Genomic DNA, 18,298 nt, shown 5'->3' on the forward strand with positions numbered 1-18,298 from the left:
CAATACCGTTGAAGTACTGAAGAGCTAATCCCTGTGAACCTTAACGTGCCCCTATTCCCCAATCCCAAGAGACCCTCTCACACCTGCAAAGTCAGGACAAGACTTTTTGGGTAACTGAAAACAATGCGGGTGGGCGAAGGAACTCTACCAATCCTAAAAGACACACCTGATCATTACTGTTAACTCAAGGAGTTTAAACATTATTTAAAATCAACAAATGCAATAGTATCTAAGATCAAATTTGCTTTAACATTTTCTTAACATGTTTTAATCACGAAATGGGCAGGGCTTCTACTCCAGGATTTCCTGAGCGGGGAACCCAAAACACACCAGAACCTGGAGTAGCCGGGGAGGGCCAGGGGCCAGCTCCTAGCCTTGTGCGTGGGTGGTCTGGCGCTCTCCCGACCTGCACACCCAGAGACAGCCCCACAGCTGCCATTTCCCATCCATACACCCTTCCTGGTGGAGCCCAGGCCCACGCTCTAGCTAGGAGGCCGAGAAAACACTGAAGATTGATTAGTTTCCCACAGGGACAGTTGGAGCTCAGGATTCCATCCGCAAAACAAAACTTTAGAAAACCTAGCAAACTGCTTTCCAGAACACACCCTTCATTCCTCTTTTTGATGCTCCCTTTTCTTCTTTCCTGACACCTTCTTACTCACCCCTATTTCCCTTTCTCCTCATACCTCACTGTTTTCCTCACCTTTATTACTTTATGGTAATAATTTATCACTATGAACAAATATTCAAAGTCCTACCACCATCATGTATGCACAAAAACCTTTCTAACTTTTACCAGTGTGTTCAGGAAAGGGAGAGGGGAAGCAGATTTTTTTTTTAAGATGTATTTATTTATTTATTTGACAGAGAGAGAGAGAGACAGCCAGTGAGAGAGGGAACACAAGCAGGGGGAGTGGGAAAGGAAGAAGCAGGCTCCCAGCAGAGGAGCCCAAGGTGGGGCTCGATCCCAGAACTCCAGGATCACGCTCTGAGCTGAAGGCAGACGCTTAAGGACTAAACCACCCAGGCGCCCCGGGAAGCAGATTTTTTTTTTAAAATCAGAAACATTCCAGGAAATGAAAATGAGAAAGACTTCCCCACATACCCTGAATAATCTAAAGTTGTCTTTTTTCCTTTCTTTCTCTCTCTTTTTATAAACAGTTCATCTTCTTGGCTCTTCTCCAGAGCTCTGTGGCAGCAGGCAGAAGTCTGGCAGTGTGGGAGGAGACGCGCAGAAGCCCAGAAGCAGCGGTAAGAATTACCAGGTATTGGTTCGTCTTCACGCTGACAAGAGAGGACCTGCAGATAGCTGCTACCTGGAGGACTCAGCCTAAATGTCTCCTACACATCTGGGTGACTTAACACATTGCTGTCCCTGTGGTTGATTTCTTTGACGCTTAGGATAGTCCAACTTTAAGAAGAAAAAGGAGGGGCGCCTGGGTGGCTCAGATAGTTAAGCATCTGCCTTAGGCTCAGGTCATGATCACAGAGTTCTGGGATCGAGCCTGCTTCTCCCTTTTCCTCTGCTGTTCCCCCTGCTTGTGCTCTCTCTCTCTCTCTGTGTCAAATAAATAAATAAAATCTTTATAAAAAAAAAAAAAAAGAAAAAGGATACCCAACCAAAATTTGGTGTATCCTCGACTTCACTGGAGCCCTGGGTGCTAACCATCCTTTTTTGGATCTTTTTTTTTTTTTTTAAGATTTTATTTATTTATTTGACAGAGTTAGAGACAGCCAGCGAGAGAGGGAACACAGCAGGGGGAGTGGAAGAGGAAGAAGCAGGCTCCCAGCAGAGGAGCCTGATGTGGGGCTCGATCCCAGGACTCCGGGATCACGCCCTGAGCCGAAGGCAGACGCTTAACGACTGGGCCACCCTAGCACCCCCTCTTTTGGATCTTTTGAGCCTGGACTCTCTCGCTTCTCCTTCTTCCTCTCAAACAGTTGTAGCTCAGTCTCATCCTCTGGCTCCATTCCTTCTCCTGACTCCTAAGAGGTGTTGTTCCCTGAAAAGATATGACGGGCTACTTTCTGATTCCTCTCCACACTGTCTTTGTGGCCAATATCAACAGCTCCCTTGCGTCACGTGCATGCACCTCTAAGCAGATTCCTCCCTGCAGCATTACAGTCCCTGTCTTCAAGCTGCTCTCCAGACATCAGCACATCATCATCATCCTATTAATATATATTTTATGAATACTTAATAGCCAAGCAATAAGTTAAACCCATTATAGGCATTGTCTCATTTTAATCCTTATAGGGATCTATCAGTGTATAAACAGGGAGCTGAGACTTAAGGTGCCCAAGATCACAGAGTAGGGTGCAAAGTACAAATGGAACTCCAAGTCCTCTGAACTCCAAAGCCAGTATTCTTGACCAGAAGAATCTGATTGTCTCACCAGGACTTTAAACTTAATATATTCTACACTGAACTCATCTTAACCCTCTCCCCGTGCGCTCTCCTCGGATGACCTTACTTATAATGTGCTACCATTACCTTTCTTAACATAGAAACTCAAAACCTGGCACCTCTTGATTTCTCTCTTTACCCTCACATTAAATTAGTTTCTAAGACTTAACAGTTTCACCTATAGGATCTCTACCACCTCTTCTCTGCAATCCCACACTTGGTTCCCTGATCCAAGTCCTCGTTATTCCTCTCTTAGGGTATTGCCTTAACTCTGCAATTTCTGGCTTGGAAAATATGATCACATTCACAGTAGCCGTCCTCAATAAAGAAAGCCAAGACAGCAGGATATGCAATGATGCTACTCTTCACTGATCTCTCCACATTGTGACCTTTTACAGCATTTATTGTTTCTACTTTGCATTTTGGAACTCAATCAAACCATTTTGCATTGTTATTTAACTGTCATATACGCAGATCTTTATATGCTTCAAGGAACCCAGTGTTTCTTTGGTACCAAACGGCAGGAACCTATGGGTCTTCTCTCTAGAGCACAGTCATAGGGACTCTGCAATGCCCATTCTCCCTCTTTCTGTTCCAGATTTTAAATTCCTGGAAAGGAGACATGATTGTCCTGGCTTGGGTCCCGTGTTGACCCCTTGATCAATCAGCTTTGGCTAAGCAGCAGGTCAGCCTTGTCTAAATACAGTAATTAGAGCCTCTGCTATAAATAAGGCATGTTCCCAGAAAAGGAAAAGGCATACAGCATTGTTTATTTGTTTATTCATTCATTCCAACAACAAATAGTTGAACACCCTCTCAAAATATATGCAGGGTTTTATGCATGTATGCAAAATGTTTAAAACATAACCCTACCCTCACATCATGAAACTCATAACAAAAAGATAAGAAATCACCAGATAAAAAGCATAACACTATTCACCCATAAGAGACCCTCGATTCAATTATATGTAATGGAAAATAATTCAGCACACCCTGCAAGAGCCTGTGGTGGTAAAAGTAATCAGTAGTAATGTGTGCATGGTCAACAAAACAAATTTACAACAGCACCATGAGGAATAAACAGAAACAGAAAACAACCTGCACATCCATCAGTGATAGACTAGATCAACAAAGTATAGTATATTCACCCAAATGAATACTTTACAGCAATGAGAATGCCCTACAAATATATACAATACTGATAAATCTCACAATGTTAAGCAAAAGAAACCAGACACGAAAAAGTACATAGGCTATGATTCCATTTATACAAAGTATCAAAACAGGCAAAACTAATCTATCCATAAGGAGCAGTGACCAGAGGGGAGCAAAAGGAGCTACTTTTGCTGGTCATGCTCTGTTTCTTGAGCTGCATACTGCTTACACTGGTTATCAGTTTGTAAAAATTCATCAAGTTGTACACTTATGCTAGTGTCTTTTTCTATATGTATATTATCCTTCAATAAAAAGATTTTTTCAAATAAGTAATTCATGCTTAAAACAAGGAGCCGGGGCACCTGGGTGGCACAGCGGTTAAGCGTCTGCCTTCGGCTCAGGGCGCGATCCCGGCGTTATGGGATCGAGCCCCACATCAGGCTCTTCCACTATGAGCCTGCTTCTTTCTCTCTCACTCCCCCTGCTTGTGTTCCCTCTCTCGCTGGCTGTCTCTATCTCTGTCGAATAAATAAATAAAAATCTTAAAAAAAAAAAAAAAAAAAAAACAAGGAGCCGTTAAGCACCCTGGAACATTGTCACTATGAATATCCTAGCATTGCCAATTATTGCCACCCCACCCCCACCATTACACCACCTCTTCAGGGACCCCAAGCCACTCTCAGCCTTTGAAAATGGCCACCATTCTTATCGCAAGGCTTCATCCCTTCCAGCCCCAGCTCATTGGACTTCTCATCTGGAAACCTGGGAGCAGGAGTCAGGTGATAGGAAAGCTTCATCTAATAAATGTATGGACTTGGAGGAAAGAATTTCTGGACATAGGCACAGTGATAAGCCAAGAACGCTGGTCTGCAGAAAACAGAGCCAACACACAGAAGGAAGCAGACAAGCCTGTGGGAGATGGAGGGACAAGCCTCGGAGACTGCTCACTCTCCAGCTCTGGTCATATATCTCCCAGCTGTCACTGGGTATCCGTGGGATTGCTCACGTAGACTTGCTATTAAAAATAGGAAAGAGGGGCGCCTGGGTGGCGCAGTCGTTAAGCGTCTGCCTTCGGCTCAGGGCGTGATCCCGGTGCTCTGGGATCGAGCCCCACATCATGTTCCTCCACTAGGAACCTGCTTCTTCCTCTCCCACTCCCCCTGCTGTGTTCCCTCTCTCGCTGGCTGTCTCTGTCAAATAAATAAATAAAAAATCTTAAAAAAAAATAGGAAAGAAAGAAAAGAAAACCTTACTTATTTAAGTTTATATGAATACGTTTCTATTTGTGGAAAGTATTATCTCATTTAGTCCCTTTAACAACACTACATAGTATGTACTGTTATGATTCCCATTTCACAATTGAGAAAACTGAAGCCCATAGAGATTATATAACTTGTCCAAATCACACAGCTGGTCAGTGGTGGTGCCAGGATTTGGACCCACATAGTCTGACTCCAGAACCTGAAATCTTAACAACTCTACTACACTGCAGTAAAAGAGAAATGCTGGGAATGGCAATGTGAATAGTATGTTGCATTAATGGATTTAACGGAGGCATCTGTTTCTATTAAATGAGTTCAAATGTAGAAATGGTACAAAACATTGAAAGATTGGCTGCCTAAGAAGTTGGTATTTATTTCTTTCACAAGGGAATTATACTTTGAGTCGTAGCTGTTAGAGAAATAGAAAATGCACGTAGTATGACAGATTACACTAACGAGACTGTGTTGTCATACCAGGATATTTATTTTATACGTTTCAGTAAAGAACTCCCTTAGAAGATCCCCATTGATTACGTATTTTTCCCAAAATGTTAATATCCAGGAGAAGGGGGGTTTACTCTTTGGAAAGAGAAATCGATAAAAGTTAACTTCAAGTCTTAGAGGGAGAGAGGAGCTGGTCGTACTTTCCATGAAGATGGCTGCCAGACCCACAATCCACTCAGCAAGGCTTCCAGATCAATCACCAGCAAGGCACTGGTGACCCCCAGCAACCTTCAAAAGGTATGATTCAGGAATTATCAGTGAGTTTAAGTCAGATAAGAACTTGTTCTATCTGTAGTGCTTTGATTTTAAAGGAAAGTGCTGACAGCCACTATTCAAGATCTTTTCTATATATAAATGATTGAGCAATTTTGTGGCTTATAATTAGAACAATGCATGACAATTTCTAGATTGGAGTTCCAAGGTTACTCTTTTCTTTGGTCCTTCAATGCCAAAAAGACGAAAGGTCAACTTCTGAGGCTCCAAGGATAGCACTCACCAGCCTGCTAAGTGGCTCACTCTGAAAGTCCTGGCTTTGATGTTACCTTTGAAAAGAGGCTGTTTTTTATCTGGCAAAACCTGGAACAGTTTGGATGGCTTGCAAATAATTTGTAATAAGAACACTGAGTTAACATCTCCTCCAAAACAAAGCACACATTACTGTCAAAAAAAAAAGATTTCTTGAGGCGCCTGGGTGGTTCAGTCAAGCGTCTGCCTTTGGCTCACTCAGGTCATGATCCCAGGGTCCTGGAATGGAGCCCTACGTCTGGCTCCCTGCTCCACGGGGAGCCTGATTCTCCCCCTCCCCCGTGTTCGTGCTCTCTTTCTCTCACTCTCTCTCTCTCTTTCAAATAAATAAAATCTTTAAAAAAAAAAAAAAGGATTGTTAATTCCTTGCCTCAGGTCATCACTACCTTGTATGTGGCTGTGAAAAAGAAATTTTGTACTAGTTTCACATTCATTAGGAAGCTTAGCCTGGCTCAAACCTGTTTTCTACATAAGACATGTAATCTGTAATGACTACTTAACATTCTAAAAATTAGCTGTCATCCCTAAAATATAATGTATCTGTCTCTAAGGTCCCTTCTTCCTTCAAGTGCTGACTCCTCTGTGACTTCTTATTCTCTCCCCACCACATCAGCAGAGCTTTGCAGGGGCAGTCATGTTTGACGATCAGTAGATATCAAAATGCCATCAAAATTTCCTAAGCTTGCTCCTGGAAGTTCCAAATAACGATACGTACGTTCCCTCACGGCAAAAACACAGGCACCTAACATTTACCCTAAATTATGCTAGTTAGTAGCAAAAATGCACTCGGTTAGACACAGCATGCCACAACATGGCATGTCTGAGTGTTTGCAGAATTTAGCATAATGAGAGTTGTAACCAGAAAAAAAGAAGAAAAATTAGGGAGAGCATTGACAGCTGAGTTCCAATGCCACACTACATGCATCTCTATGACTTCAGGATTGTCCTTACACTAAAAAAGCACCCCAGAGATTCAAAAAATCAAATGCTCGCTACTTTCACTTAAAAATACCTCAAGTAAACAAAGCATTCCAATTGAAAATTGGCAAAATGTCATAGAAGTACTTACAGAACCTCAATTAATTTCTTAGTTAACCAATTTGGTTATTAAATCAAAATTGAAAGCATAATTTGTAAAAGTAATAATGCTAAAAAAAACTTTTTAAAACTTTAAAATATATATAACTTAGAAATAACACGGAGCTCATGTATATTTGAAAAAACAAAAAACAAACAAAAAAACAGTAGTTTCTACCAAACAGATTATCAGGAGAAAAATGTGTGGGCTTTAAACCAACTCAGGAATCTTTACAATAAGATTTTATTGAAGAGAAAGTTTTTCACTATTTTCCTAAATATTGCTCAAGTTTAATTCTCAACCTAAATGAGAAGAACATGATTCTAGTGGGATCCAGTCAATACCAGAACAAGCTATTCATTGATCCCTTCCGCAGTCCATACCTTCAGCCTTGCAAACACTATGCCATACGTCAAAAATGAAACACAGATGAAAATGTGACATTTCTACAAATCCATCAATTCTGGGGCCACAACTAATAATCCAAAGTTCACCTCTAATGGATAGTGTCAGATACTTCATCTCTTTTTTTAATATTTTATTTTTAAGTAATCTCTACACTCAACATGGGCTTGAACCCACAACCCCAAGATCAAGAGTCACGTGCTCTGCCAACTGAGCCAGTCAGCACCCCCAGATAGTTCATCTTCTGTAATAAGGGACACAAATAATAACACTGCGTGGGTTATAAAGACATGCATACCTATAAAATGAAGAGGTGATTATTTAGAAAAAGGATGAATGCAATAAATAATGCAAATAATCCAAAAATATGTTAACTATACATAAAATATACTAAATATGAAAATACTTTAAAAGTTCAAATACCACCATGCATTTGTATTACTTTTATGTACATTTAAATATGCTGCAATGATGTTCAATGTTTTTATATTTCACCTTTAATTAGCTTAAATAATAAACATCTAAATATTGGTAGGAACACAAATTAATAGCAACAAAACACAAAAACTGATAAATATTTGCCAGTTCTGTGGCTCCCTTCTAGCTCACAAGCATAATTTTATAAAATTGCTATCTCTATCAACAATTTCAACTTCTTTTTGCACTTACTTTGAGTGGATTATGTTTCTACATGATTCTCGTACTCATCTCTAAAAGTACTAGAAGATTCCATGTCTGTTCTCAGTAGTTCCTGAATGACAGTCTGTGGACCAAGATAGGATGAAATTTTTGTCAGTCCACAGTTAAATGAGAAAAGCAAAGGCAACTTATTGAGCTTTTAATAAAGCTAAATTTATTCAATTTAAAGATTGTCCTTTATTTTGAGATTATCTCCTTTCCTCTTTCTTATGTTAAAATTTCTTTTTATAAAATAGAAGTGATGGTAAATGGCAGCTTTTCAAAAATCTTCCCTCCATGACAAAATACTGAGACATACTTATTTTGATGCCCCCCCACCAATTGTTATTTTACCAGTCCTAATTTTATTAAATCCAGAAATCAGCTAACTAACTACACCCCCTTCGTGGCATTTTAAGGTATGAACTCACACGCACGTGCGCACACACACAAACACACACACACACACAATGTTTTTGGAAAGACTCCTGAGGTAACCAGCTTCCAAAATGTCCCCAGTGACCTGTGCCCCTAGTATTCACACCCTTGTGTAGTCCCCTTCCACACTGTACCACAGATGATCTATGTGATCAATGGAACACCGCAGAAATGATGGTACATCAGTCCTGAGATTAAGTTCTAGAAAGCATTTCAGCTTTCACTGTGGTGGTTTTCTTTCTTCAATCACTCGCTCTGAAAGAAGCTAGAGGCCATGTCATGAGCAACACTACAGAGAGGCCCATGTGGTGAGGAACTGGAGCTTCCAGCCAGCAGCCATGTGAATGGGATTGGGAGCAGATCATCCAGCCCCAGTCTGGCCTTCAGATGATGCAGCCCATGAAAGATCCTGAGACAGAACCACCCAGCTAAGTTGCTCCCAAGTTCTCGACCTGCAGAAACTGAGAGATAATAAGTAGTTGTGTTTTAAATTACTACATTTGAGTTCATCTGTTATGGGACAACAAATAACTAATGTGACTCCTTTATCCTTTTTCAGCTGCAAGATGAACAGCTATCTAGCACCAGTGTAATGCCAAGACTGCTAAGCACGTATGTATTCATGCCTGTGTTGGGGGAGAGAAAGGATTAGCAAGGACTATGATCTCCATTATCCTGACTTTAGTTTACTTATGCTGACTCTTTCCTTCTCCGTTGCTTTTTCTACTTTTCTCATATTGACCAGAGCACTCAGTAAACTGAATAATCCATCTCCAGCAAGAAAATCAATTCTACAAGTTTGTAGGCTTAGTTTAAGGAATCATTCTATGTAAATATGGTGTTTTATCATAGTTTAGAAACCTGGTAAATTTCTCTTGACAGAATCCCTCACCTTAGCTGTCAGATCTCTCCTAGACCCGTCCCTACCTCAACAGAAGAGCACATCTCATATTCGCTGAGAAAATAGAAGCAACAGACATAATCCCTTTAAGTTCTCTCCTCCCACATTTAAACCATCTTTAAGTACTGAGGTGAAAGGTTATTGTTTTAGCAGCTGATGCCAGAGTTCCTCTCAGGGATAGAAAATGCCTTATTGAGGAAACTACCTTGATACGACACTTGAGGTATGGAAGAAGAAAGTCTGGCTTGTAATAAAACTGTGAAACAAAGTGATCGCTAAACAGATCTGCATTTTAAAAAAGAAGAATATGAAGACTGGAACAGGGCAAAGAGGAGAGGAAATGGGAGGAGCGTAAGGAGAGATGGGGCTTAACTAATGGCGTGGGAGGTTGAAGCTTGGGGAGAGAGTTCCAGCGATGGGGGAGCTGAAAGCATGTTTAAAATAGAAGTTTCTATTATTGGACTTCACATTGTTTTGTGTTGCTAAGGATATAAAATCCCTGAAGTCTTCAGTAATATCTGACACATGTACAAATGTCTTATGTGAGTGATTTGGGGGAAATCAAGGAAAAAAGAGGCAGAGGGGACTGGTCCGAGTTCTACAGCTGGACCGGCATGGAACCAAGGAATAGGAACATGAAAACTGAATTACAAGTGAGATGAAGAATTTAGTGGAAGCAGAAATTCAAAACCCAAGGAAACCATATGATGAAATTCCAGGAATTAACAAAAATCTTGGAGTAGACACTGAACTTTCGAATGAAGTCCCAGTGTGGAATGGGAACTTTTTAAAGTAAGCCAATTTTACTTAAATCTAAAAAAAAAAAAAAAATCTACCTTAGCTGACATCTGGGTCCATATTCATGTATTCTTCTCTCATCTGTTCTGGCCTTTGACAAAACAGAGATGTCCAAAACTGAGCACTCTGCTTTTTAATGTCATCTGATATCCTTCCTTCTTGTGACCTTGCTCCATCAATTATTCTCTTTAATACATATAATCAATATTCTCCTCACTATCGGGATTTCCTCCACTGCTTATAGACAGGCTCAGGCCCAAACTACCACCACCTTGCAACACCGGATTTGAACTCTGAAAGATTTAGATTTTGAATCCTTGATCTACTATTAGAAGTATAAACCTTGGGCTTATTACTTAACCTCTATAAACTCTCTTGGCTACAATTTCCTCATCAGAAAATGGGGATAATAATAGTATATAGCTCGCAGGAGTATGGTACGGATTAACTTGGTTAATGAGTGTAAATTGTCTGCCCAGTGCCTGGCAAATAGTAAGCCCTCTTACTTAACTGCTAATCACCATCATCATCATTCACCAGAATTCTCCAGAGTCATCTCCACTTTATGTCCACCTCTCTTCCACCATTCACTCTGTAACATCCAGAAGACTGGCTTCTGCCAAACTACTAAAATTGCTCTCATTATGGTAACCAGAGACTTCCTCATTGAGTAAATGCCAATGAATCTTTTCAGGCCTCCCTTTGCAATTCTTCTTCAGTACTTGATAGTCCTCGTCACCCAGCTTCTTGAAATGGTCCAGTCCTGGCTTCTCATCACATCACTCTCTCACCATCCTTTCTCTCTTCTCCCACTGACTCTTTCCCCACCACCTTTAAATGTGGGTGTGCCAAGAATTCTGCCCTTCATCATCTTCTGTTCTCATTCAGCACTCCTTGGGTGTATGTGTTCCTGACTTTAGCGGCCAAATCTCTACCCTGAACCAAGACCCTTCTGAGCTCTTGAGTCGAGCTGCCCACTAGGTATCTTGCCCTAGGTGTTTCATAAACCCAGCCATCCAAACCACATTTATAGGTACTGTTAACACAATCATCATTTTCTTTGACTTCCCCAGTTCTTTCCCTTCCCTAGTAGTCATGTTCGTGATTAACACCAGCTGTGATTCTTCCTGTCTCCATTCCTCATGACCTCACTGTAGTTCCGAGTCGGCCTTAGAGTCACATGGGCCTGGGTCCAAATATTAACTACGATGGTTCTTGGCCAAATTACTTAACCTCTCTGACCTCAGGTTTTTGTGATAGTGAAATGAGATATCAAATGCAAAATGGCAGCACATAGTAGGAATTCACCAAACGTTCCCCTACACCCCTTCCTTCAGGTCTCCTCACCACCTGCTGCAGTGCATTATCCATCTATTTGGTCTCTCTTGCCCCTTCCTCCTCCAAATTGCTCTAGAGTTAATCTTTCTAAAAAAAATAAATGTGATAGTATTATTTCTTTGCTTAAAAATCTTCAATATTTTCTTTTTTCCTATGGAACAAAGTCCAAATTCCTTAACATGATAAGTTCCAACTGGCTTTCTGGTCCCTTCTCCTCCAGACCAGTTAGTTACTCTAAAATATTGGCTGTTCACCAACTATTTCATGTACATACTGGCTTACATCTCTACACATGAGGATCCCTCTGGCTATAATTCCCTTCCCACACCCAAGGTCTTTTGTCCAACTGGCAAGCTTCTTCATCCCCGTCAAGACCTACCTGAAAAGCTGTCAATTATATGACAACAAAAGCTCAGCCACCAAAAACAGAAATAAACAAGCTAAAAAGTTTCTACACAGCAAAGAAAACAATCAATAAAATGAAAAGGCAATCTACAGATTAGGAGAAAATATCTTCAAATCATTTACCTGGGAAGAGTTAATATCTAAAATATATAAAGAACTCCTACAACTCAGTGGGGGAAAAAAAACAAACAACCCAATTAAAAAATGGAAAAAATTCTGAATAGACATTTTTCCAAAGATGATATACAAATGGTCAACAAGTACAAAAAAGGTGCTCAGTATCACTAATCCTCAAGGAAATGCATATCAAAAACCATAATGAGGGGCGCCTGGGTAGCGCAGTCGTTAGGCGGCTGCCTTCGGCTCAGGGCGTGATCCTGGCGTTCCAGGATCGAGTCCCACATCGGGCTCCTCCGCTGGGAGCCTGCTTCTTCCTCTCCCACTCCCCCTGCTTGTGTTCCCTCTCTCGCTGGCTGTCTCTCTCTGTCAAAATAAATAAATAAAATCTTTAAAAAAAAAAAAAAAACCATAATGAGATATCACCTCGAGGATGTAGAGAAAAGAGAACCTCTGTACACTATTGGTGGGAATATAATTTTGGTACAGCCATTTTGGAAAACACTATGGAAGTTGCCACCCCCCCGCCAAGAACTATTCCTTAAAAACAAAACTACCAAGGAGCCTGGGTGGCTCAGTCAATTAAGTGTCCAACTCTTGATCTTAGCTCAGGTCTTGATCTCAGGGTTGTGAGTTTAAGCCCTGTCTTGGGCTCCATGCTAGGTGTGAAGCCTACTTTAAAGAAATTAAATTAAGTTAAATTTAATTTAATTTGAAAACTCAGAACTACCATATGATCCAGCAATCCCTAGTCTTGGGTATATATCCAAAAGAAGTGAAATCAGTACCTCAAAGAGATACCTGCACTCCCATGTTCACTGCAGCACTATTCATAATAGCCAAGACAGGGGAAAAAACTTAATTACCCATTGAGGACAAATGTATTAAAAAGTAGTGATATACATATATGCTACAATTGTATTATCTATTTGTCTATGAGCACACACACACAGACAGGCATAAACAATAAAATATTATTCAGCCTTAAAAAAGAAAGAAACCCTGGCATTTGTGACAACTTGGATGAACCTAAAGGACATTAAGCTGAGTGAAATAAGCCAGATGCAGGAAGAAAAAGACTGCATGTGGAGTCTTACTTATATGTGGAATCTAAACAAGTCAAACACATAGAAGCGGAGAGTAGAATGGTGGTTGCCAGGGGTGTTGGAGGTGGGGGAACTGGAGAGATGTTGGTCAAAGGAAGGGTATGAAGTTTCAGTTATATAGGATGAATAAGTTTCCAGATATAATGTACTGCATAATGACTTGTATTGAATACTGGAACTTTGCTAACAGGTTAGATTTGAGGTGCTCTCACCACAAAAAAGAAAAAAAATGGTAACTCTTTTTGGGTGAAGAAGTGGATTTGTTAATTAGCCTGACTGCATTAATCCTTTCACTATGAATATACATATAAAATCATGTTATATACCTTAAATACATAACTTTTTTATTTAAAAAAATTTAAGGTGTCATTAAGAGGGTGACACCTATTATTTACTGGTTCAGAATTTAAAAAAAAACAAACACAACTATTCTAGGGGGTGGGTGGCTGGCTGAGTTGGTGGAGCATGTGACTCTTGATCTCGGGATGGTGAGTTAGCCCTTACTTTAAAAAAACAACTGTACTGTACACACACACACACCACACACACACATGCCCCAAAACACACATAAAGGGAGAAGGAGAGAGGAAGAAAGAATGATAAATGTGGATACAGCACAATGTTGAAAACTGGTGAATCTGGGTAAGAATCATTTGGAACTTACAAAAAAGTTGCAAAACTCTATATAATTCTGGCTTTTATGTAAGTTTGAAATTATTTCAAAAGAAAAAAAGAAGAAATCATGAAGCAATCTAACCATGCGGTAACAATCAAACAAACCCAAGTTGAGGAACATTTCACCAAACAACTGGCCTAGATTCTAAAAATGTCAATGTCGTGAAAAAAGAGAGGAAGCTGAGGGGGAAGGAGGGAGGTGGGGGTCAGCTGAGGAAATGTTGGAGATCAAAGGAGACTAAAGAAACATGGCAACTAAATGCAATGTGTAACCCTGGGTTGGATGTTAAACTAGAAAAAAAAAACTGCTATAAAACACATTCTAGAAACAGGTGGTGAAACTTGAAAATGGACTCTTTATTATAGAATAGGATTATAGTAATATTAAGTTTGCTGAACTTAAAAATAGCACTGTATGAGAATGTTCTTGTTCTTAAGAGATATACCCTCAGGTATTTAGGGGCAAATGATGGTAATGTCTGCAACTTTAATTTGCTTCAGCAAAATTCATAATAACTAAAATGCATGTATTGAGAGAGAAAGAGAGAGGGTATAGCAAAATGTTAACAATTGGTGAATCTGAGTTAATGTTTACCTTTCTTGCAAATTTTCCATGTTTGAATATTTTTCAAAATACAGTTGTTTTTTTTTTAAGATTTTACTTATTTATTTGACAGAGATAGAGACAGCCAGCGAGAGAGGGAACACAAGCAGGGGGAGTGGGAGAGGAAGAAGCAGGCTCATAGCGGAGGAGCCTGATGTGGGACTCGATCCCATAACGCCGGGATCACGCCCTGAGCCGAAGGCAGACCCTTAACTGCTGTGCCACCCAGGCGCCCCTCAAAATACAGTTTTTTAAAAAGCTATCGCTTATGTAAATTTTTTCCCACTCTCCCAGATAGAATTAATGCTGCCTCCTCTAAGCTGCTATAAATGTTTTAATTTTAACTCAAAAATGCTCAGATTGCGTTGTAATTATTTATTTAAGCATTTGTCTTATTCTATTAGATTGAGAGCTTCTTGGGGCAGGAACTTAAATTGCCCTTTGGAATTTAATAATGGGAGAAGTATTCTAACTGAGGGCCATTTTATTTGCTGGCATGGTATTAGTAGAGTACTTCGACACTACAGTTTGGGCTCATGGCCAGACATGGCTGGACATTCCTGAGATGAGAGCTAGAACAGAGCATAGGAAAGTGCTGGAGTTGATATACAATGTAAATCCCTTTATGGAGACTTCTGCTGGCAAAGCTGGGCAGCCGTCTGGTCCCAAGCAGATACACAAGAGTGCTGTATGTTTGAGGGAGAGTCCCATGAAAGTAGAGCCAAATTACCCCTGATGCCTGGAACACAACACCCATATATGTGTCTCATCACTTCCAACACGCGTGCAAGAGGACAGACCCATCCTCAGCTGGCCACAGGGCTAATTATACGACCCATGCGTTAGAGGATCAAATGACTGGCGCGTGTAGGCGAAACCATGCTCCTCCCATCCCACCATCGCTTGCTTTGATCAAGAATTCGGAAACAGTCTTTCTCCATAATACTGAGAAGAGAGCTTCTATCCTGCTATCTGCCCACTTCCCTTACCTGCTCCTCAAGGAAAGAAACAAATTACTTCTATGATGGGTGGGGCTGTGTACAGGGTCATTATACACTCACTACCCAAGCTCCTTTCAAGTTCCTCATTCAGAGATGTCGGCCCCACAGGCCATGTGTTCTTCTCTCCTCATGCAGAGGTGGGTGAAGCCGTTTGCAGTGACCTTTCCTATGTCCAGGGGAATAGTTCAATTCCTGGAGGAAGAAACGAGAAGCCAGTTTGGCCTCGGGTGGAAGCCACATTGTTCAGACTAGCTTTAGCAGCAAGAAAGATGATTATTTCAGTCCCAGTCTGTTTCTTCTAACTATCTCGTTTTGGTCCAGCACTTGGAGAAGAAAGGGGCGTTGAAGGGCCCTATCAGAATCCCCACAATATTTTACTAATCTTTGAGTCTCAGTGGTGGCTTGTTCTACGACAAGCCCTCAATAAATTTTTGTTGTCTTGAACTCAGACAGTGTGACGCACACACGAGCATATGACTGCTCACAGCTATCATCGTGGTGGGGGTTGTGTTTTTATCATCATACAAAGTGATTTTTTGAAGCTTTTCTAGTTTGAGGGCTCTGAGGCTGCAAGGAAGCTGGCTTTCGTTAGTAGAAGAGAGAGAGCTGCGTCTCTGGGCTTCACTATGATTGCGATGCCAGGGAGTGATATCCCAGGGGAGCTGTCACGCGGCTCTTGACGGCAATTCTAGCAAGAAGGTGGTAGAAACACAATTTTAGCAATAATGATCAAACAGTTTTTGAAATTTTCCTTTATCCTTGAAACGCCTTGTGTTGCTGAAAGTCTATTCATTACTGATCATTCATCTGTAGCAAGTCAGCTCTTTCTGTATCCGGACACAGAAGTGACAGCACGGGGAGGATTCTGACAGAGAGATAAAGGCTCCTAGGCACAGTGGGAGAGCCAGAAAGGTAAAAGTGAACAGCAGCTCGAGGAGGTAGGTGATAAAAACAAAACCGAGGAAGGAGAAGCTACTAGAAAGGCATCTTACTTAAAGGGGCTTTGGTTTTTAAAAGGGACACCACAGCCCTTTAATGTGCTTACTGGGACCATCTGTGGTACCCCCATCTTCTTTTGGGTCCATTCCCCAGGATGCGCAACTTCTCCCTGTCTCCTTCACCTCAACCTGTAAATGTGCCCAAAGTTCTTAGATCCGCAGAAGCCTCAAACTACCCTCCAGTGACCACTCTCTTGCCTCCTCATTGCGTATCCTAGTGCCCCCGAAGTGTGGCTCGTGGCCAGCCGCATTGGCAGCACATGGGAGTACCTTTGAGATGCGATCTTCAGGCCTACCCTAGACCTACTGAGTCAGAACCTCCGTAGGTGAGGGTCCAAGAGCTTGTGCTTTAACATGCTCTCCAGGTGATTCTGAGGCGCCCGAGTTTGAGAAGCACTCGCTGCCTGCGGCCGTGTCTCTGCTCCCTCACCCTTTTGGAACCCCTTCCTCTGTCCCTTTAAAGTTTGATTCTCCAAGGCCCTGTCCTGGCCTCTTCTTTTCTTGAGCTATATCCTTTCTCTAAGTGATCTCAGCCACCCAAAGACTGATTTAGTTGCTCGTTTGGACATAGGTGTGCATAAATTTGAGAATTACTCCATTACTCCCAGCCCCCAACATGTCCAGTTGCCTTCTGGACCTTTCTACCAAAATGTTGCACAGTTTTCTAAACTTGGTATGTCTAAAACAAACCCAGTATCTCCTCCTACACCCACTTTGCATCTATTTAACGCACTGGGTTGTAGGGTAGCACTGCCATCCACTCAGTCACCTTGAACTCCTCGGCATCCTGCTTCCTCTCACCCACCCCTGGCCAGTCTGCAAGCACGAACGATTCCACTTCCACCACTTCCCCAGTGTGCGCCCTGTCAATGCCCATCTTCCCTGATCAGTCCGTCCTTCATGCTGCCACCCCATCACCTCCTCACTTAAATCCCTTTCATGAATCCCCGTTGTTGACCTGAGAACTTCTACGCTCCTTACCCTGGCCTCACCTCCAAATGTCTTTCCCATCCATTCTCCCGTTCATCAACACATGAGTATTTCAGTAATAGCAAATTACCTCCCATTCTTGGAATGGCCCGTGCTGCTTCACAAGTTTGTGTCTTGGTATGTACTGGTAGCTGATTCTGATCTGCCCTATCTTCTGTGAGCCTTGCGCCGTCAGCAAACTTCTATTCAACCCCTAGAACCTCACTCCAAGGTCAAATCTTCTGTGAAGTCTTCCTTACACTATAGAGTACTTACTACTGTCTGTCTCCTCAATAAGACGCGATCACTTTGATGGCCAGAAGCCTGCCTTATCTGCCTTACTTGCCAGCACCAAGCTGAGGCTCTGACATCGAGGGTGTTTAAAAAAAAAATTCTCCTTATGTTGATTCATTCACCCAACAAAAATCCACTGAACGTACATCACACAAGGAGCATTGTGGATACAGTAAGCAAGACAAAAATTCTCTGCCCTCTAAGACTTTATCATCCAATTAGGAAGCTAATAAGCCAATAATTTTAACAGTGTACTCAATGCTACACACGAGGGATAAGCTTAGGGAGTTACATCGGGTGACACCTAAATCAGTTTTGAGGTAATCTTATTGTGCCCTTGGTAACACATGCAGTCTTTGGATCTGCAAGGAAAAATTATCATATGAATTTTTAAAGAATATCGCAATATTAGGGGCAGCTGGGTGGCTTAGTCGTTAAGCGTCTGCCATTGGCCCAGGGCGTGATCCCAGGGTACTGGGGTTGAGCCCCCCCATCAGGCTCCCTGCTCCGCTGGGAAGCCTGCTTTTCCTCTCCCACTCCCCCTGCTTGTGTTCCCTCTCTCACTGGCTGTCTCTCTCTGTCAAATAAATAAATAAAATCTTAAAAAAAAAAAAAGAATATCGCAATATTGTTGATATCA

At 41.5% G+C, this 18,298-nt stretch overlaps 1 long non-coding RNA gene across 3 annotated transcripts in view; it reads right to left on the reverse strand.

Annotated features, from left to right (window-relative positions):
* The window catches only part of LOC113269942 (uncharacterized), a 73,819-nt gene that overhangs the window by 21,057 nt on the left and 34,464 nt on the right, over window positions 1–18,298 (reverse strand). Inside the window, exons 2-3 of one of the 3 annotated variants that reach the window (XR_008958683.1) lie at window positions 8,006–8,099; window positions 5,290–5,556 (exon numbers count right to left, since the gene is read on the reverse strand). This is a non-coding gene — a long non-coding RNA (uncharacterized LOC113269942). Of the gene's footprint in view, window positions 1–5,289; window positions 5,557–7,059; window positions 7,635–8,005; window positions 8,100–18,298 lie in introns of those variants that run through there. The other 2 variants (XR_008958684.1, XR_007187940.2) reach the window with 2 other exon arrangements.

This window comes from Ursus arctos, unplaced genomic scaffold, assembly GCF_023065955.2.
Source record: "Ursus arctos isolate Adak ecotype North America unplaced genomic scaffold, UrsArc2.0 scaffold_11, whole genome shotgun sequence".
NCBI classification, from domain to species: Eukaryota; Metazoa; Chordata; class Mammalia; order Carnivora; family Ursidae; genus Ursus; species Ursus arctos.